Here is a 23,249-nt window from a genome sequence, read left to right as displayed (position 1 = left end):
TCCTGCGGTGTTGCGGCCAGCTCAAAAGAAAGCGAGTTGAAGAAAGGAGCTCAGGGGCACTGTAATTCACAAACCTGCAGAGTTATAAATGACAGCTATCGTCCAAAAATATACTGAAGTAAGCCTGCCAAGAGGACTTGAAAGCAGGGCAGAATTGCAGGAAACCGATTTCAGGAGGTAGACTGGAATTGCATTGAAAGCATAGGAAAAGAGGGAGAACGTCCACAATGATGCACTTGGCAAAAAAGGGCGTATGCGTTTTTTCCTGAATATATTCAGGAAAAAACGCATACGCCCTTTTTGGCCAACCAAGCAAGCTTGCAAAGGAAATCGGCACTACAATGAAGTCTCACTTCCCCCCGGTCAAAAGGGCCATCTGAAAAAAGTGTAAAATCCAGAAAGGCAGGACAGGCCATGGAGAACTGGGAGCCTTGTTACGCTGATGGGCAGGATGTAAATTGCAAACAGACACTCGGGAGAAGTGTATGGTGTTTCCTGAAACATCTAAAAAACAAAGCAACAGAGCCTAGTGCACTTCCACTTATGGTCCTATAGCTTAGGGAAATTAAAATCAAAAAGACACAGCCACCCCAAAGTTTGGGACGCCTCTGTTTACAAGAACCTCGTTTACCGTACAAGTTCAATACCACAGAAAGTGAAAAATGGATAAAGAACTTGTGGTACTTACGTACAATGCAGTATCACTCAGCAATGAAATCTATGTCATCAGTCCCGTAGCAGCACAAAGAGTGGATTCAGGTACGATGATTCTAACTGAAATAAGTCACACAGAAAAAGAAACATCATAAGATATCAGTAATACACGGAATGTAAACTTGGCTACACAGGAACTGAATTACAGAACAGAACAGGGTCTCAAATTTAGAAAACCAACTTATGCTTGCTTAAGGGGAACGGTGAGTTGGGGTGCTGCATAAAACCAGAGATTGAAATGAGCACAGATAAAGTTCCTTAAGCCAAATATGGAATAGACAAGAGCTACTCCTTGCTCAACGAAATGGACTCAACACCGCATATTACACGCCTAAGAATGTACCTGACTAGTAAGTATCTTAAAACCTATGGATTGCTATGTCTCCGAAAGAGAATCAAGCATGTGTACAGGGGCATAAACGCAGCAGTGATAGGATTGGAGAGGTTCGGTGAGCAAATGAAGACCCTTTGAAGTCATGTTGCATGGTACCCATTCCACGGGTTTCAAGTACCCAGGTTTAAGGTATTCTTCCTTCAGCTAAAACATGCATGTGGAACCTAGAGTATGATCAACCATGTGATCGGGAGACGTGTTCAAATATGTCTCAGTTTTCGTACCCTGGTACTCGGGTGCAACATTCCAGACGCTTTACTAACACTCTCCCGACTTGGAGAGTCAGTCCCTTTAACCTCCTGTTTGGCCCAGTTTGCAATTTCTGTGGAAGATGAACAGGAATAGCGAGAACCAATGAGAGACTAGCTGGAGGTGTCTGGACGGGCAAATTTATCTCTCATTTCCCACCAGGAAGAGGAATTAACCAAAGGCTCAGCATGCCGTGCCGGAACCAGATTAGAGCCTGAAGCCATCCTGCGGTGTTGCGGTCAGGTCACAAGAAAGCGAGTTGAAGAAAGGAGCTCAGGGGCACTGTAATTCACAAACATGCAGTGTTATAAATGACAGCTATCGTCCAAAAATATACTGAAGTAAGGCTGCCAAGAGGACTTGAAAGCGGGGCAGAATTGCAGGAAACCGATTTCAGGAGGTAGACTGGAATTACATTGAAAGCATAGGAAAAGAGGCAGAACGTCCACAATGATGCACTTGGCCAAAAAGGGCGTATGCGTTTTTTCCTGAATATATTCAGGAAAAAACGCATACGCCCTTTTTGGCCAACCAAGCAAGCTTGCAAAGGAAATCTGCACTACAATGAAGTCTCACCTCCCCCCGGTCAAAAGGGCCATCTGAAAAAAGTGTAAAATCCAGAAAGGCAGGACAGGCCATGGAGAACTGGGAGCCTTGTTATGCTGATGGGCGGGATGTAAATTGCCAACAGACACTCAGGAGAAGTGTATGTTGTTTCCTGAAACATCTAAAAATCAAAGCAACAGAGCCTAGGGCACTTCCACTTATGGTCCTATAGCTTAGGGAAATTAAAATAAAAAAAAACAGCCACCCCAAAGTTTTGGACGCCTCTGTTTACAAGAACCTCGTTTACAGTACAAGTTCAACATCGCAGAAAGTGAAAAATGGATAAAGATGTTGTGGTATTTACTTACAAAACAATATCACTCAGCAATGAAATCTATTTCATCAGGCCCTTAGCAGCACAATGAGTGGATTCAGGTATGATGATTCTAACTGAAATAAGTCACACAGAAAAAGAAATATCATAAGATATCAGTAATACACGGAATGTAAACTTGGCTACACAGGAACTGAATTACAGAACAGAACAGGGTCTCAAATTTAGAAAACCAACTTATGCTTGCTTAAGGGGAAAGGTGAGTTGGGGTGCTGCATAAAACCAGAGATTGAAATGAGCACAGATAAAGTTCCTTAAGCCAAATATGGAATGGACAAGAGCTACTCCTTGCTCAACGAAATGGACTCAACACCGCATATTAAACGCCTAAGAATGTACCTGACTAGTAAGTATCTTAAAACCTATGGATTGCTATGTCTCCGAAAGAGAATCAAGCGTGTGTACAGGGACATAAACGCAGCCCTGATAGGATTGGAGAGGTTCGGTGAGCAAATGAAGACCCTTTGAAGTCATATTGCATGGTACCCATTCCACGGGTTTCAACTACCCAGATTTAAGGTATTCTTCCTTCAGCTAAAACATGCATGTGGAACCTAGAGTATGATCAACCGTGTGATCGGGAGACGTGTTCAAATATGTCTCAGTTTTCGTACCCTGGTACTCGGGTGCAACATTCCAGACGCTTTACTAACACTCTCCCGACTTGGAGAGTCAGTCCCTTTAACCTCCTGTTTGGCCCAGTTTGCAATTTCTGCGGAAGATGAACAGGAATCGCGAGAACCAATGAGAGACTAGCTGGAGGTGTCTGGCCACGCAAATTTAACTCTCATTTCCCACCAGGAAGAGGAATTAACCAAAGGCTCAGCGTGCCGTGCCGGAACCAGATTAGGGCCTGAAGCCATCCTGCGGTGTTGCGGCCAGGTCAAAAGAAAGCGAGTTGAAGAAAGGAGCTCAGGGGCACTGTAATTCACAAACCTGCAGAGTTATAAATGACAGCTATCGTCCAAAAATATACTGAAGTAAGGTTGCCAAGAGGACTTGAAAGCGGGGCAGAATTGCAGGAAACCGATTTCAGGAGGTAGACTGGAATTGCATTGAAAGCATAGGAAAAGAGGCAGAACGTCCACAATGATGCACTTGGCCAAAAAGGGCGTATGCGTTTTTTCCTGAATATATTCAGGAAAAAACGCATACGCCCTTTTTGGCCAACCAAGCAAGCTTGCAAAGGAAATCTGCACTACAATGAAGTCTCACTTCCCCCCGGTCAAAAGGGCCATCTGAAGAAAGTGTAAAATCCAGAAAGGCAGGACAGGCCATGGAGAACTGGGAGCCTTGTTATGCTGATGGGCGGGATGTAAATTGCCAACAGACACTCGGGAGAAGTGTATGGTGTTTCCTGAAACATCTAAAAACAAAGCAACAGAGCCTAGGGCACTTCCACTTATGGTTCTATAGCTTAGGGAAATTAAAATCAAAAAGACACAGCCACCCCAAAGTTTGGGAGGCCTCTGTTTACAAGAACATCATTTACCGTACAAGTTCAAAATGACAGAAAGTGAAAAATGGATAAAGAACTTGTGGTACTTACGTACAATGCAGTATCACTCAGCAATGAAATCTATGTCATCAGGCCCGTAGCAGCATAATGAGTGGATTCAGGTACGATGATTCTAACTGAAATAAGTCACACAGAAAAAGAAACATCATAAGATATCACTAATACACGGAATGTAAACTTGGCTACACAGGAACTGAATTCCAAAACAGAACAGGGTCTCAAATTTAGAAAACCAACTTATGCTTGCTTAAGGGTAAAGGTGAGTTGGGGTGCTGCATAAAACCAGAGATTGAAATGAGCACAGATAAAGTTCCTTAAGCCAAATATGGAATAGACAAGAGCTACTCCTTGCTCAATGAAATGGACTCAACACCCCATATTAAACGCCTAAGAATGTACCTGACTAGTAAGTATCTTAAAACCTATGGATTGCTATGCCTCCGAAAGAGAATCAAGCATGTGTACAGGGGTATAAACGCAGCAGGGATAGGATTGGAGACGTTCGGTGAGCAAATGAAGACCATTTGAAGTCATATTGCATTCTACCCATGCCACGGGTCTCAACTCTCCAGGTTTAAGGTATTCTTCCTTCAGCTAAAACATGCATGTGGAACCCAGAGTATGATCAACCGTGTGAACGGGAGACGTGTTCAAATATGTCTCAGTTTTCCTCCCCTGGTACTCAGGTGCAACATTCCAGACGATTTACTAACACTCTCCCCAATTGGAGAGTCAGCGCCTTTAACCTCCTGTTTGGCCCAGTTTGCTATATGTTCGGAAGATGAACAGGAATAGGGAGAACCAATGAGAGACTAGCTGGAGGTGTCTGGACGGGCAAATTTAACTCTCATTTCCCACCAGGAAGAGGAATTAACCAAAGGCTCAGCATGCCGTGCCGGAACCAGATTAGGGTCTGAAGCCATCCTGCGGTGTTGCGGCCAGGTCACAAGAAAGCGAGTTGAAGAAAGGAGCTCAGGGGCACTGTAATTCACAAACCTGCAGAGTTATAAATGACAGCTATCGTCCAAAAATATACTGAAGTAAGGCTGCCAAGAGGACTTGAAAGCGGGGCAGAATTGCAGGAAACCGATTTCAGGAGGTAGACTGGAATTGCATTGAAAGCATAGGAAAAGAGGCAGAGCGTCCACAATGATGCACTTGGCCAAAAAGGGCGTATGCGTTTTTTCCTGAATATATTCAGGAAAAAACGCATACGCCCTTTTTGGCCAACCAAGCAAGCTTGCAAAGGAAATCTGCACTACAATGAAGTCTCACTTCCCCCACGTCAAAAGGGCCATCTGAAAAAAGTGTAAAATCCAGAAAGGCAGGACAGACCATGGAGAACTGGGAGCCTTGTTATGCTGATGGGCGGGATGTAAATTGCCAACAGACACTCGGGAGAAGTGTATGGTGTTTCCTGAAACATCTAAAAAACAAAGCAACAGAGCCTAGGGCACTTCCACTTATGGTCCTATAGCTTAGGGAAATTAAAATCAAAAAGACACAGCCACCCCAAAGTTTGGAACGGCTCTGTTTACAAGAACCTCGTTTACAGTACAAGTTCAACATCACAGAAAGTGAAAAATGGATAAAGAAGTTGTGGTATTTACTTACAAAGCAATATCACTCAGCAATGAAATCTATGTCATCAGGCCCTTAGCAGCACAATGAGTGGATTCAGGTATGATGATTCTAACTGAAATAAGTCACACAGAAAAAGAAACATCATAAGATATCACTAATACACGGAATGTAAACTTGGCTACACAGGAACTGAATTCCAAAACAGAACAGGTTCTCAAGTTTAGAAAACCAACTTATGCCTGCTTAAGGGAGAAGGTGAGTTGGGGTGCTGCATAAAAGCAGAGTTTGAAATTAGCACAGATACCGTTCCATAAGCCAAATATGTAATAGACAAGACCTACCCCTTGCTCAACGAAATGGATTTAACAATGAGGTATCACCTCACACCTGGTAGAATAGGCATCATAGAAAATCTACAAACAAAAAATGCTGGAAAGGGTGTGGAGAAAAGGAACCCTCTTCCACTATTGTTGGGAATATAAATTGATACAGTCATTATGGAGAACAATATGGAATTTCTTAAGAAACTAACAATAGAATTACCATATGATACAGCAATCCCAGTACTGGACATATACCCAGACAAAACCATAAATCAAAAAGAGTCATTCACCGCAATGTTCATTGCATCACTATTTACAATATCGAGGTAATGGAAGCAACCTAAATGCCCACAGACAGACGAATGCATAAAGCCGTGGTACATATATAAAATGGAATATTACTAAGCCATGAAAAGGAATGAAATTGGGTCATTTGTAGGGACGTCGATGGATCTAGAGACTGTCATACAGAGTGAAGTAAGTCAGAAAGAGAAAAACAAATCTTGTATATTCATGCATATATGTGGAACCTAGAAAAACTGTACAGATTAACCATTTTGCAAGGCATAAATAGAGCAACAGATGTAGGCAACAAACGTATGGACAACAAGGGGGGAAAGCTGTTGGGGGGGTGGTGGTGGGAGGAGTTGAGAGACTGGGATTGGCATGTATACATTTATATGTATAAAATAGATAACCAATAAGAACCTGCTGTATAAAAATATAAAATAAAGTTCAAAATTAAAAAGAAATAAAATTTAAAAAATAAAACAGAAAAAACAATTATTCCCTGCACATACATGTATTTATATGAGTAAATTATTTCCATGCTTATATCTGTAAATACAAAAAAGAGGAATAAAATCTACCCTGAACCAAAAACAAAAAAGAGAAAAAAACACAGAACCCACCAGTTACACAGAGGAAAACCGTATCAGGGCACCTGCTCCAGTTGTAAACAATTCTGAAGTTGGTCAGTGGTTGGGAATCGTCTCCCATTCAGCCAGCAGCCCCCACGCAACAAGCGTCCTCATTGCAAAGCTGGGGCACCGTGCCGAGGCATCTGTGAGTAAACGTGAGCTGAGCCCCAGGCCAGTTGCTGCTGAACTATTCCCACCCGTCCCAGGTAAAACACCTGAATATATACAAGGACTTGACAGCCTAGAGGAAGGGCCATAGAGCCACACGAGTGACAGCATGCCGGCCGACTTGGTGCCTGCAGGCCAGCCAGGATGGTCCTGGCCCTGGGTGCTCTTCTGGAAGATTTCCATTTCCCTGCCTGAGATACCCGTCCTGTCCCTGCCCCCACTGCTTTTTTCCTTCCTCACCTCTGCCCAGGGAGAAATTCCAGCAGCAGGTATGGGTGACACATCCTCTTCTTTAGCAGGTGGCAGCCTGGAAACTGCTGCAGAAAGTCCAGCAGAACCCCACTCACACTGGGCCACCCACAAAGCCGTGGCCTCTCACTCCCTCCCACCAGCCCAGCCCCGAGACTGCTGACAGGGCAGAGAAAATGGTGTCAGGCACGGCTGCAGGGGCTCTTGCTGCCTGGAGTGGTATTTATATTGATCTCAACCCAGGCACACCTGGGGAGGGCTGGCCGGCACGGTAAGGCTGCCCAGGTCAGCCAATCATCACCCCTCAGGGGCTCACAGTTGCAGAAAATGGAACTTGCTGAACCGGCCAGGTCCAAGGAACAGGTGTGGGCTCCTGAGAGTCAGGATAGACAAGGGGTTGCAGCTTTGGCTTGTTTTCTAATCATTTTATCTGGCCCATGAGCGGGAGACGACTTCAAGAAAACCCTCTCCTAATGAGAGGAACCCAGGAGTCAGGGAGAGGAGGGGTGGGTGGTGGTTGGAGACAGAGGCCTGGTGCCCCGGGTGCAGTGGAAGTCTCTGGAAGACCAGGTGGAGGGAGGCCTCACGGAGTGATGCCCAGGGTCACAGACCTGTCGCAGCTGCTGTTTGTTAGTTCAAGTCCTGCTCTGAGGTGCTCTGTGTCAGCTCTGAGCGACAGGTGAGCTGGGGGTGCTCTGCAATGAGGGCTATGTGCACGGTTCCTGTGTGCCCAGCCCTGCCACGGTACCTGCAAGGGTAGCTCTGTATCCTGGGAGGGGCCTGACCACGAGAGCCCCGTGGGCTGGGGTGGGGGTGGGGTACCTGCCCAGGTGAGCTCCATATTCTGGGATTGGTCTGACCACGAGAGCCCCATGGGCTGCTGGGGACCTGGTAAAGGATGTCAGGACAGTCAGTGAAGCCACCGAGGATATACCTCCAGTTGCTCCTAATTCCTACACCCTGCTGGTCATTCTACCAACCACCAGGACATGGTATTCTGTATTAGTCTTCAATGATGCCTTCTTTTGTATTCCATTAGTCCCAGAGTCACAAGAAATTTTGGCTTGTGAGTGGCAGGACTCAACATACAACTAAAACAATACTTCCGGGCCGTCTGGCCCCAAGGGTGCAAAAATTCCCACACCATCTTTGGGGAAAGCTTAGCTAAAGACCTAAAAGTTCTACCTCTGGAAAAGGAAACCCTCCTTCAATATGCAGATGACATTCTGATCGCCAGCCCTACTAAGGAGGCCTCTGAACTACCAAGCCAATAAAGGATAGAAGTTGTCCAAGAAAAAGCTCAAATATCACAGACTGCGGTGACCTGCCTGGGCTTCATTCTCACAGAAGGTCGGAGAAGCCCAACCCAGGAAAGGGAAGAAACCATTTTCAGCCTTACCCCTTTCTAAAACTAGAAGACAGCTTAGGGGTTCCTGGGGAGGCCAGGGTTTGCTGCTTCTGGATCCCTAACTACAGTCTACTAGCTGGGCCTCTATATGAAACACTGAAAGGAAAAGATGATGATCCTTTTGAATAGAATCCAGAAGTGGCCTTTCAAGAATGGAAAGAGCAGTCAATTCAGACCCTTGCCCTGGAACTCCCTAATTTAGCTAAACCCTTTGACCTTTACATTCCCGGTGAAAGGTGAATCGCCATTGGAGAATTAGTGCAAAAACTGGGACCACTTGAAATGGAACAATGCAAGAATGCCATCCAGGTAGGATAAACTACGGTCACCAAGGGGCTTGGCCCACTGCCACATCTGGCCAAGATACTGGCGGTATCTAAAAACCTGGAAATCAGCAGCCCAAAAGGCCACCTCCCTCCTAAGGGAAAAGGACCCCACGTGGTGATCCTAACCACCAACCATGCCCTGAAGTTGCAGGGTTCGCTCCGTGGGCACACCGACCTCGAGTGAGGAGGCCCTCCAACTCCAACATCCAGAGAGATAACCGGGGGCAACAGGGCACCATGACGACTCGTGTGAACATCACTTGACCTGGAGTTTCTCTCATAAAACAACAAGAGTGTGTCCCAAAAGAGTAGACTACTGCTTGCAGGACTTACTGCACCCAGAGGGGAGCTAATAATCTTGGCAGGGGAACAGTATACCACACTGTCACCATAGAAAAGCCTACAGACACCGTGATGATGGTGGCCAATAAGACCGGCTGGACTCCTGTTTACTTCAAAAGGCTGTTGACTCAGTAGCCATCATGGTCCTTGATCACCACTGACCCTGGACTGTCTGGGAGTTGAGCGGGCAGGGCTCTGACACCTGGTGCTGTTTGTACGTTAATTCAGGGGCCTAATTGAAGAAAGCGCAGACTACTGGTCAGAGCATCTAGGCTGGCAGAAACGGTCAGCCTAAGGTGGCCGAACAAATGTGGGGTGGGGTGAAACCGGCCCCCACAGCGTCTCTGCACATCTCTTTCCTGGACCCTTAAAGGTCATTAGAATCTATAACACTTCCAATGCTGGTGCTCAGGTGGACGAGCAGGGAGGCAGGGGTCCTGGGGACAATCAACGTCACCGGGAGGCTGCTGGGGAGAAGCTCTGACCCTCGCCCCAGGGTATGAGGGCTCCCAACTCAGCACTCAGCAGTTACAGAAGAAGGGTCTGCACCCTCAGCACTCCAAGAATGAGGAACGGGACAAAAGGCAGAGGAGGGGTTTGTCCCCAGCAAAGCCCATTAAAAATCCCTGGGAGATAAAAATAGAATCTGGGCAATAAAGTCAAGTCTAACCTTTTTTATCCTTTGTGCTTTGTCTAATTTCACGTGCTCCTAGGGTCCCGCATGCAGAGGTTGCACACCCGGCACTTCAGACCAGATTTCCTAGTGCAGAATGGCTGGGTCGACACCTCAGCTCCTGGGGCCCAGTGCAGACTCCACGATATAGAGCCTGAGCTACAGCCAACCCGGCCCTCGAGAGCTCCGCCGCCTCCCTCCCTCCCACTGACTCTGACAGGATCTCTACACAGCAGCCCAGCCCACAGCCCACGGGGTAGTGCATGCTCTCACCTCTCCATTCTCTGATCAAAATATAAAGTTTCCTTTGCTTGTGAACCAAACTCAGTCTCGATCTGTTGGCCCCAATGACACTGGGCAGGGGGACACTTGTTGGGGTCCACTCTGGAGGATCAGTAACAGAAATTGAGACTATTGTAACCTCAATGAACAGATGTGTGAGCCAAACTGTAGTTAACATAGCACAGTGTATAAGGCTCGGGTAAAATAAGATGTTTCTAACACTTCCATTTGATATTTCCATCACTTTTTATAAGCAAGTTCAGTGAAAAGGTTTGTCTTATTTGTCAGGTCAATATTAGAGAAACGAAGTGATTTCTTTCCAAGGATGTACACCTAATAATCTTGGTTAAACCTTCAATCTTGTTTTAAATGCTTTTCCATTGAAAATGATACCTCTCTTTCAGCTCCCCCATTTCTGAGAAGTATAAAATCTTATAATTTATTATTACCAAAGGGGAAAGGTGGGAGGAGGGATAAATTAACAGTTTGGAATTAACACATACACACTGCTATGTATAAAATAGATCATCAACAAGGAACTACTGTATAGCACAGGGAACTACACTCAACATTTTGCAATAACCTATAAGGGGAAATAATCTGAAAAAGAATAGATATTTTTATTGACATCATCTATCAATGATAGTTAAAGTGTAGCCTAAGGGAAGCTGGTGGTGAGTGCTTCTGACCCTGAAGACTTCAATCATCTAAAGTTTGGACTCTGCCTACTTCCCAAGGCCCTTAATGAACATATGTGTAGCCGTAGCTTAAAAACTTCCCCAGTTTGGGTTTCGGGGAGACACTGATTTTGAAAAAGCCCTGGTGTTCTCCTTACATGAATGGGACTCTTCCTACTGCTAAAACATGTCTGTCACACCCAGAGGATGGTATACCGCCTGATCGGGAAGAGTTTGGAAAAGGCATCTCATCTCCTCATCTCCTGGTGCTCGGGTTCACCCCTCCAGCGTCTTTACTAACAGTCTCCCCACTTGGAGATGTCAGCACTGTCAACATCCTGTTGCGTACAGTTTGGAGTTTGTCCAGAGGATGAAGCGGAAGGATGAGGAACAATGAGAGACAAGTCCTAGGTGTTCAGACAGGCACATGTCACTCTAATTTCCAATCAGGAAGACGAATTGACCAAAGGCTAGGGTTGCCCATGGAAACAGTATAGGGCTTGAGGAAATCCCGCTGCTCTGTGGCCAGTTCCCATAAACACAAGTTGAACAATGGAACTCAGGGGCAGTAAAATTCACAAAACTGCAGAGTTGAAAATATCCATCACTGAAAAATGTCTTGAGGAAAGTCAGAGAAAAGGACTTGTAAGCAAGGGAGAATGGCAGGAAAGGGATTTGAGGAGGTAGAAAGGACTTGCCATTAAGCACAAGAAAAGGAGCCGAACATTGCCAACATTGCAGTTGGCCAAAAAGGGTGTATGCGTTTTTTTCTGTATATATTCAAGAAAAGGGCATACACTTTTTTAGCCAACCAAACAGGTGGGCACTGGAAGTCAATACTACAAAAGATATCACTTCGCATCAGTCAGAAGAGCCATCCTCATAAAGCGTAAACAACAGAAATGCAGGACAGGGCAACGAGAAGAGGGAGCCCTGTGAGACTTATAGTGGAAATGTATATTGCCAACGGCCATTCTGGAGAAGTGTATTGTGTTTACTAAAGCATCTAAAAAATGAGCTACAGAGCATAGGGCACTTGCACTCATGGGCGTATATCTTGGGAAAAACAAAAATCGAGAGGACACAGGCACCCCAATGTTTACCCCCTCTCTGTTTAAAAGATCCTCGACTAGGATATAACTTAAATGTCTCTGGAGGGAAAAAATGGATAGAGATGTGGTACTTAGGTAGAGTGGAATATTATTCAGCCTGGAAATCAATGAAATATGGCCAGTTGTAACAACTCCGGAGGAGTTACGTATGATCATTCTAAGTGACAGAATTCAAAAAGAAAAAGACACATATCATAAGATATCACTTAAAGGTGGAATCCAAAATGGCTACACATGAAATAAATTACAAAACAGAAACATAGTCAAATATGTAGAAAACACGCATAAGGCTGCTAAACGGGAAAGGTGGGGAGGGGTGAGGCATCATCCAGGAGGTTGAAATTAGCAAAGATACCATTCCAAATACCAAACTGATAATCAACAAGGCCTACACGGTAGCTAAAAGAACTGCACTCAGCACACTCAAGTCACCGGAAAAGAATATATACGACTGGTAAGAATCTGAAAAAGAATTTATTGATGACTCTCTGTACGTGAATCAAGTGGATGTACAGCAGCAAGAAACAGAGCTTTGAAAATCAGCTGTAACCAATATAGTAATAAATTGAAAAAAATAAACGACAGAGAGACAGAGAAAACCTCTTACAACTTTTCCTCAGGGACGGTGATGCAACATGGATTGAACACATCTAGACCCACAGCAGGATGAGACATAAGGCTGGAAACTGTTTGCGCTAAGAGAAATGTGAGGTTGGGTGAGGAAATGCACACCCTTTAAAGTAATACTACCTGGTACCCATTCAATGGGTCCCAAATCTGCAGGTTCAAGGGATCTTCCTACAGCTAAAACATGCATGGAAAACCCAGAGGACTGTACACCATGTGATCGGGAGATGTGTCTAAAATGCACCTCATTTATCCTCTCCTGGTGCTCCTGTTCACCATTCCAGCCACGTTACTTAGAATCTCCCCACTTGGAGAATCAGCACATTTAAACTTCTGTTTCACACATTTTGCAAATTGTGAGGAGGATGAACGGGAAGAGGGGGAACCAATGAGAGAATAGTTGTAGGGGTTTGGACGGGCACATATCACTCTAATTTCCCATTAAGAATAAGAATTAAAGAAAGGCTCAGCCTGCCTCGCTGGAGCCAAAATAGGGCCTGAAGCAATCCTGCGGGTTTGAGGCCAGCTCACAAAAGAGCAACTTAAAAAATGGAGCTCAGGGTCACTGCAATTCACAAACCTGCAGAGTTATAAATGAAAACTAACGTCCAAAAATATGTTGAGGTAAGGCAAAGAAGAGGATCTGAATGCAAGACAGAATTGCAAGAAACAGATTTCAAGAGATAGATTGGACTCGTCTTTAACGCACATGAAAAGCGGCAGAATTTCGACAATGATGCAGTTGGCCCAAAAGGGCGTATGCGTTTTTTCCTGATTATATCCAGGAAAAAACGCATACGCACTTTATGGGCAACGAAGCAAGCAAGCAATGCAAATGTGCACAACAAAGAAGTCTCACTTCCCACCGGTCAAAAGGGCCATCCTAAAAAATTGTAAAAACCAGAAATGCAGGACAGGCCATGGAGAACAGGGAGCCTTTATACGCTGATGGGCAGTGTGTGAACTGCCGAGAGCCACTCTGGAGAAGTGTATGGTGGTTCCTAAATCATCTAAAAAACAGAGCTACAGAGCATAGGACACTTCCAATCATGGGAGTATATCTAGGGAAGTCTAAAAATCAACAAGACACAAGCACACCACAGTTTAGGGCTACTCTGTTTACAAGAACCTCAACTTCAGTACACCTTAAATATCCCAGGAAAGAGAACAATGGATAAAGAAGATGTGGTACTTATGTACAATGGAATATCTCTTCACCATGAAATCAATGTAATAAGGCTAGTAGAAGGATAAAGAGTGGATTTAGGTCCGATAATACTACTTGAAATAAGTCAAACAGAAAAAGAAACATATCATAAGATATCACTTATAGAGGGAGGGTAAATATGGCTGCACAAGAAATGAATTACAGAACAGAACAGTGTCTCACATTTAGAAAACACACTTATGTCAGCTTAAGGGGAAAGGAGAGGTGGGGTGATGCATAAAACCAGAGTTTGAAATTAGCACAGATACCGTTCAATAAACCAAATAGGTATTAGACAAGATCTACACCTTGCTCAATGAACTGGCCTCAACACACCCTATACACCGCAGAGAAATATATCTGAGTAATAAGAATCTTAAAACCCATGTATTGATATATCTCCATAAGGGAATCAAGTGTGTGCAGAGCGGCACAAACACAGCAGTGAAAATGAGCTAAACCCCATTATAGAAATAAATTTTAAAAACAAAACGCTGAAACAATGAAAGAGAGAAAAATTCTTACAAAATTCGCTCAGGGGCTGTGATGCAACCTGGATTGACCACATATAAACCCACAGCTGGATAAGACATAAGGCTGGACACTTGGGGCTGAGAGGATTGGTGAGCTTTGGTGAGCAACTGCCGGAAGTTTAATGCAATACTTCATGCTACTCAGTCCAAGGGTCCCAACACTCCAGGTTGAAGGGAATCTTCCTACAGCTAAACCATGCTTGGGAAACCCAGCGACTGGTATACCATATGATCGGGAAAGGTTTCTAAAACGCACCTCATTTTTCCTCTCCTGGGGCTCCGGATCGACATTCCAGCCGCTTTACTAACAACATCCCCACATGGAGTCAATGCCTTTAAGTTCTGGTATCGCACAGTCTGCAGTTAGTGCAGAGGATGAATGGGAATAGGGGGAACCAGTGAGAAACTAGCTGTAGCGGTTTCAATGGGCACATGTCACTCTAGTGTCACATCAGTAAGAAGAATTAACCAAAGGCACAGCAAGGTGCCCCAGAAGAAAAATAGGGCTTCAAGGAATCCTGTGGTTATGGGGCAAGACCACAAAAATAAGAGCTGAAAAATGGGGCTAAGGGCCACTGCAATTCAAAAACCTGCAGAGTTATAAAGGCCAACTATTTTCAAAAAATATATTGAGGTAAGGCTATGAAGAGACATTGAAAGCAAGGCAGAATTGCAGGAAACCGATTTCAGGAGGTAGACTGGAATTGCATTGAAAACATATGAAGAGAGTCAGAACCTCGACAATGATGCACTTGGCCAAAAAGGGCGTATGTGTTTTTTCCGGAATATAGTCAGGAAAAAATGCATACGCACGTTTTGGCCAACCAAGCAAGCTTGCAAAGGAAATCTGCACTACAATGAAGTCTCACTTCCACCTGGTCAAAAGGGCCATCTGAAAAAAGTGTAAAATCCATAAAGGCACGACAGGCCATGGAGAACTGGGAGCCTTGTTATGCTGATGGGCGGGATGTAAATTGCCAACAGCCACTCTGGAGAAGTGTATGGTGTTTCCTGAAACATCTAAAAAACAAAGCAACAGAGCCTAGGGCACTTCCACTTATGGTCCTATAGTTTAGGGAAATTAAAATCAAAAAGACACATCCACCCCAAAGTTTGGGATGGCTCTGTTTACAAGAACCTCATATACGGTACAAGTTCAATATCACAGAAAGTGAAAAATGGATAAAGAAGTTGTGGTACTTACGTACAATGCAATATCACTCAGCAATGAAATCTATGTCATCAGGCCCGTAGCAGCATAATGAGTGTATTAAGTACGATGAATCTAACTGAAATAAGTCACACAGAAAAAGAAACATCATAAGATATCACTAATACACGGAATGTAAACTAGGCTACAGAGGAACTGAATTCCAAAACAGAACAGGGTCTCAAATTTAGAAAACCAACTTATGCTTGCTTAAGGGGAAAGGGGAGTTGGGTTGCTGCATAAAACCAGAGATTGAAATGAGCACAGATAAAGTTCCTTAAGCCAAATATGGAATAGACAAGAGCTACTCCTTGCTCAACGAAATGGACTCAACACACCATATTAAACGCCTAAGAATATACCTGACTAGTAAGAATCTTAAAACGTATGGATGGCTATGTCTGAAAGAGAATCAAGCATGTGTACAGGGGCATAAACGCAGCAGTGATAGGATTGGAGAGGTTCGGTGAGCAAATGAAGACCCTTTGAAGTCATATTGCATGGTACCCATTCCACGGGTGTCAACTACCCAGGTTTAAGGTATTCTTCCTTCAGCTAAAACATGCATGTGGAACCTAGAGTATGATCAACCATGTGATCGGTAGACGTGTTCAAATATGTCTCACTTTTCGTACCCTGGTACTCGGGTGCAACATTCCAGACGCTTTACTAAAACTCTCCCGACTTGGAGAGTCAGTCCCTTTAACCTCCTGTTTGGCCCAGTTTGCAATTTCTGCGGAAGATGAACAGGAATAGCGAGAAACAATGAGAGACTAGCTGGAGGTGTCTGGACGGGCAAATTTAACTCTCATTTCCCAGCAGGAAGAGGAATTAAACAAAGGCTCAGCGTGCTGTGCCGGAACCAGATTAGGGCCTGAAGCCATCCTGCGGTGTTGCGGCCAGGTCACAAGAAAGCGAGTTGAAGAAAGGAGCTCAGGGGCACTGTAATTCACAAACCTGCAGAGTTATAAATGACAGCTATCGTCCAAAAATAGACTGAAGTAAGGTTGCCAAGAGGACTTGAAAGCGGGGCAGAATTGCAGGAAACCGATTTCAGGAGGTAGACTGGAATTGCATTGAAAGCATAGGAAAAGAGGCAGAACGTCCACAATGATGCACTTGGCCAAAAAGGGCGTATGTGTTTTTTCCTGAATATATTCAGGAAAAAACGCATACGCCCTTTTTGGCCAACCAAGCAAGCTTGCAAAGGAAATCTGCACTACAATGAAGTCTCACTTCGGCCTGGTCAAAAGGGCTATCTGAAAAAAGTGTAAAATCCAGAAAGGCAGTACAGGCCACGGAGAACTGGGAACCTTGTTATGCTGATTGGCGGGATGTAAATTGCCAACAGACACTAGGGGGAAGTGTATGGTGTTTCCTGAAACATCTAAAAAACAAAGCAACAGAGCCTAGGGCATTTCCACTTATGGTCCTATAGCTTAGGGAAATTAAAATCAAAAAGACACAGCCACCCCAAAGTTTAGGACGGCTCTGTTTACCACAACCTCGTTTGCAGTACATGTTCAATATCACAGAAAGTGAAAAATGGATAAAGAAGTTGTGGAACTCACGTACAATGCAGTATCACTCAGCAATGAAATCTATGTCCTCAGGCCTGTAGCAGCATAATGAAAGGAGTTAGGTACGATGATTCTAACTGAAATAAGTCACACAGAAAAAGAAACATCATAAGGTACCACTAACACACGGAATGTAAACTTGGCTACACAAGAACTGAAGTACAGAACAGAACAGGGTCTCAAACTGAGAAAACCAACTTATGCTTGCTTAAGGGGAAAGCTGAGTTGGGGTGCTGCATAAAACCAGAGTTTGAAATGAGCACAGATAAAGTTCCTTAAGCCAAATATGGAATAGACAAGAGCTACTCCTTGCTCAACGAAATGGACACAACACCCCAAATTAAACGCCTAAGACTGTACCTGACTAGTAAGTATCTTAAAACCTATGGATTGCTATGTCTCCAAAAGAGAATCAAGCGTGTTTACAGGGGCATAAACGCAGCAGTGATAGGATTGGAGAGGTTCGGTGAGCAAATGAAGACCCTTTGAAGTCATATTGCATGGTACCCATTCCACGGGTCTCAACTCTCCAGGTTTAAGGTATTCTTCCTTCAGCTAAAACATGTATGTGGAACCCAGGGTATGATGAACCGTGTGATCGGGAGACATGTTCAAATATGTCTCAGTTTTGGTCCCCGGGTACTCGGGTGCAACATTCCAGATGCTTTACTAACACTCTCCTGTCTTGGAGAGTCAGTGCCTTTAACCTCCTGTTTGGCCCAGTTTGCAATTTCTGCGGAAGATGAACAGGAATAGCGAGAACCAATGAGAGACTAGCTGGAGGTGTCTGGACGGGCAAATTTAACTCTCATTTCCCACCAGGAAGAGGAATTAACCAAAGGCTCAGCGTGCCGTGCCGGAACCAGATTAGGGCCTGAAGCCATCCTGCGGTGTTGCGGCCAGCTCACAAGAAAGCGAGTTGAAGAAAGGAGCTCAAGAGCACTGTAATTCACAAACCTGCAGAGTTATAAATGACAGCTATCATCCAAAAATATACTGAAGTAAGGCTGCCAAGAGGACTTGAAAGCGGGGCAGAATTACAGGAAACCGATTTCAGGAGGTAGACTGGAATTGCATTGAAAGCATAGGAAAAGAGGCAGAACGTCCACAATGATGCACTTGGCCAAAAAGGGCGTATGCGTTTTTTCCTGAATATATTCAGGAAAAAACGCATACGCCCTTTTTGGCCAACCAGGCAATCTTGCAAAGGAAATCTGCACTACAATGAAGTCTCACTTCCCCCCGGTCAAAAGGGCCATCTGAAAAAAGTGTAAAATCCAGAAAGGCAGGACAGGCCATGGAGAACTGGGAGCCTTGTTATGCTGAAGGGCGGGATGTAAATTGCCAACAGACACTCGGGAGAAGTGTATGGTGTTTCCTGAAACATCTAAAAAACAAAGCAACAGAGCCTAGGGCACTTCAACTTATGGTCCTATAGCTTAGGGAAATTAAAATCAAAAAGACACAGCCACCCCAAAGTTTGGGACGCCTCTGTTTACAAGAACCTCGTTTACCGTACAAGTTCAATATCACAGAAAGTGAAAAATGGATAAAGAACTTGTGGTACTTACGTACAATGCAGTATCACTCAGCAATGAAATCTATGTCATCAGGCCAGTAACAGCATAATGAGTGGATTCAGGTACGATGATTCTAACTGAAATAAGTCACACAGAAAAAGAAAAATCATAAGATATCACTAACACACGGAATGTAAACTTGGCTACACAGGAACTGAATTCCAAAACAGAACAGGGTCTCAAATTTAGAAAACCAACTTATGCTTGCTTAAGGGGAAAGGTGAGTTGGGGTGCTGCATAAAACCAGAGATTGAAATGAGCACAGATAAAGTTCCTTAAGCCAAATATGGAATAGACAAGAGCTACTCCTTGCTCAACGAAATGGACTCAACACCCCATATTAAACGCCTAAGAATGTACCTGACTAGTAAGTATCTTAAAACCTATGGATTGCTATATCTCCAAAAGAGAATCTAGCGTGTGTACAGGGGCATAAACGCAGCAGTGATAGGATTGGAGAGGTTCGGTGAGCAAATGAAGACCCTTTGAAGTCATATTGCATGGTACCCATTCCACGGGTCTCAACTACCCAGGTTTAAGGTATTCTTCCTTCAGCTAAAACATGCATGTGGAACCCAGAGTATGATCAACCGTGTGAACGGGAGACGTGATCAAATATGTCTCAGTTTTCCTCCCCTGGTACTCGGGTGCAACATTCCAGACGCTTTACTAACACTCTCTCCACTTGGAGAGTCAGTGCCTTTAACCTCCTGTTTGGCGCAGTTTGCAATTTCTGTGGAAGATGAACAGCAATAGGGAGAACCAATGAGAGACTAGCTGGAGGTGTCTGGACGGGCAAATTTAACTCTCATTTCCCACCAGGAAGAGGAATTAACCAGAGGCTCAGCGTGCCGTGCCGGAACCAGATTAGGGCCTGAAGCCATCCTGCGGTGTTGCGGCCAGGTCACAAGAAAGTGAGTTGAAGAAAGGAGCTCAGGGGCACTGTAATTCACAAACCTGCAGAGTTATAAATGACAGCTATCGTCCAAAAATATACTGAAGTAAGGCTGCCAAGAGGACTTGAAAGCGGGGCAGAATTGCAGGAAACCGATTTCAGGAGGTAGACTGGAATTGCATTGAAAGCATAGGAAAAGAGGCAGAACGTCCACAATGTTGCACTTGGCCAAAAAGGGCATATGCGTTTTTTCCTGAATATATTCAGCAAAAAACGCGTACGCACTTTTTGGCCAACCAAGCAAGCTTGCAAAGGAAATCTGCACTACAATGAAGTCTGACTTCCCCCCGGTCAAAAGGGCCATCTGAAAAAAGTGTAAAATCCAGAAAGGCAGGACAGGCCATGGAGAACTGGGAGCCTTGTTATGCTGATGGGCGGGATGTAAATTGCCAACAGACACTCCGGAGAAATGTATGGTGTTTCCTGAAACATCTAAAAAACAAAGCAACAGAGCCTAGGGCACTTCCACTTATGGTCCTATAGCTTAGGGAAATTAAAATCAAAAAGACACAGCCACCCCAAAGTTTGAGACGGCTCTGTTTACAAGAACCTCGTTTACAGTACAAGTTCAACATCGCAGAAAGTGAAAAATGGATAAAGAACTTGTGGTATTTACTTACAAAGCAATATCACTCAGCAATGAAATCTATGTCATCAGGCCCTTAGCAGCACAATGAGTGGATTCAGGTATGATGATTCTAACTGAAATAAGTCACACAGAAAAAGAAACATCATAAGATATCAGTAATACACAGAATGTAACCTTGGCTACACAGGAACAGAATTACAGAACAGAACAGGGTCTCAAATTTAGAAAACCAACTTATGCTTGCTTAAGGGTAAAGGTGAGTTGGGGTGCTGCATAAAACCAGAGATTGAAATGAGCACAGATAAAGTTCCTTAAGCCAAATATGGAATAGACAAGAGCTACTCCTTGCTCAACGAAATGGACTCAACACCGCATATTAAACGCCTAAGAATGTACCTGACTAGTAAGTGTCTTAAAACCTATGGATTGCTATGTCTCCAAAAGCGAATCAAGCATGTGTACAGGGGCATAAACGCAGCAGTGACAGGATTGGAGAGGTTCGGTGAGGAAATGAAGACCCTTTGAAGTCATATTGCATGGTACCCATTCCACGGGTTTCAACTCTCCAGGTTTAAGGTATTCTTCCTTCAGCTAAAACATGCTTGTGGAACCTAGAGTATGATCAACCGTGTGAACGGGAGACGTGTTCAAATATGTCTCAGTTTTCCTCCCCTGGTACTCGGGTGCAACATTCCAGACGCTTTACTAACACTCTCCCGACTTGGAGAGTCAGTCCCTTTAACCTCCTGTTTGGCCCAGTTTGCAATTTCTGCGGAAGATGAACAGGAATAGCGAGAACCAATGAGAGACTAGCTGGAGGTGTCTGGACGGGCAAATTTAACTCTCATTTCCCACCAGGAAGAGGAATTAACCAAAGGCTCAGCGTGCCGTGCCGGAACCAGATTAGGGCCTGAAGCCATCCTGCGGTGTTGCGGCCAGCTCACAAGAAAGCGAGTTGAAGAAAGGAGCTCAAGAGCACTGTAATTCACAAACCTGCAGAGTTATAAATGACAGCTATCGTCCAAAAATATACTGAAGTAAGGCTGCCAAGAGGACTTGAAAGCGGGGCAGAATTACAGGAAACCGATTTCAGGAGGTAGACTGGAATTGCATTGAAAGCATAGGAAAAGAGGCAGAACGTCCACAATGATGCACTTGGCCAAAAAGGGCGTATGCGTTTTTTCCTGAATATATTCAGGAAAAAACGCATACGCCCTTTTTGGCCAACCAGGCAATCTTGCAAAGGAAATCTGCACTACAATGAAGTCTCACTTCCCCCCGGCCAAAAGGGCCATCTGAAAAAAGTGTAAAATCCAAAAAGGCAGGACAGGCCATGGAGAACTGGGAGCCTTGTTATGCTGAAGGGCGGGATGTAAATTGCCAACAGACACTCGGGAGAAGTGTATGGTGTTTCCTGAAACATCTAAAAAACAAAGCAACAGAGCCTAGGGCACTTCCACTTATGGTCCTATAGCTTAGGGAAATTAAAATCAAAAAGACACAGCCACCCCAAAGTTTGGGACGCCTCTGTTTACAAGAACCTCGTTTACCGTACAAGTTCAATATCACAGAAAGTGAAAAATGGATAAAGAACGTGTGGTACTTACGTACAATGCAGTATCACTCAGCAATGAAATCTATGTCATCAGGCCAGTAACAGCATAATGAGTGGATTCAGGTACGATGATTCTAACTGAAATAAGTCACACAGAAAAAGAAACATCATAAGATATCACTAACACACGGAATGTAAACTTGGCTACACAGGAACTGAATTCCAAAACAGAACAGGGTCTCAAATTTAGAAAACCAACATATGCTTGCTTAAGGGGAAAGGTGAGTTTGGGTGCTGCATAAAACCAGAGATTGAAATGAGCACAGATAAAGTTCCTTAAGCCAAATATGGAATAGACAAGAGCTACTCCTTGCTCAACGAAATGGACTCAACACCTCATATTAAACGCCTAAGAATGTACCTGACTAGTAAGTATCTTAAAATCTATGGATTGCTATGTCTCCGAAAGAGAATCAAGCGTGTGTACAGGGGCATAAACGCAGCAGTGATAGGATTGGAGAGGTTCGGTGAGCAAATGAAGACCCTTTGAAGTCATATTGCATGGTACCCATTCCACGGGTCTCAACTACCCAGGTTTAAGGTATTCTTCCTTCAGCTAAAACATGCATGTGGAAACTAGAGTATGATCAACCATGTGATCGGGAGACGTGTTTAAATATGTCTCACTTTTCGTACCCTGGTCCTCAGGTGCAACATTCCAGACGCTTTACTAACACTCTCCCGACTTGGAGAGTCAGTCCCTTTAACCTCCTGTTTGGCCCAGTTTGCAATTTCTGCGGAAGATGAACAGGAATAGGGAGAACCAATGAGAGACTAGCTGGAGGTGTCTGGACGGGCAAATTTAACTCTCATTTCCCACCAGGAAGAGGAAATAACCAAAGGCTCAGCGTGCCGTGCCGGAACCAGATTAGGGCCTGAAGCCATCCTGCGGTGTTGCGGCCAGCTCACAAGAAAGCGAGTTGAAGAAAGGAGCTCAGGGGCACTGTAATTCACAAACCAGCAGAGTTATAAATGACAGCTATCGTCCAAAAATAGACTGAAGTAAGGCTGCCAAGAGGACTTGAAAGCGGGGCAGAATTGCAGGAAACCGATTTCAGGAGGTAGACTGGAATTGCATTGAAAGCATAGGAAAAGAGGCAGAACGTCCACAATGATGCACTTGGCCAAAAAGGGCGTATGCGTTTTTTCCTGAATATATTCAGGAAAAAACGCATACGCCCTTTTTTGGCCAACCAAGCAAGCTTGCAAAGGAAATCTGCACTACAATGAAGTCTCACTTCCCCCCGGTCAAAAGGGCCATCTGAAAAAAGTGTAAAATCCAGAAAGGCCGGACAGGCCATGGAGAACTGGGAGCCTTGTTGTGCTGATGGGCGGGATGTACATTGCCAACAGACACTCGGGAGAAGTGTATGGTGTTTCCTGAAACATCTAAAAAACAAAGCAACAGAGCCTAGGGCACTTCCACTTATGGTCCTATAGCTTAGGGAAATTAAAATCAAAAAGACACAGCCA

Source organism: Delphinus delphis, unplaced genomic scaffold (genome assembly GCF_949987515.2).
Source record: "Delphinus delphis unplaced genomic scaffold, mDelDel1.2 scaffold_46, whole genome shotgun sequence".
Lineage (NCBI taxonomy): Eukaryota > Metazoa > Chordata > Mammalia > Artiodactyla > Delphinidae > Delphinus > Delphinus delphis.
The sequence above is the reverse complement of the archived record's forward strand: the minus strand, read 5'-3'. Positions refer to the sequence as shown.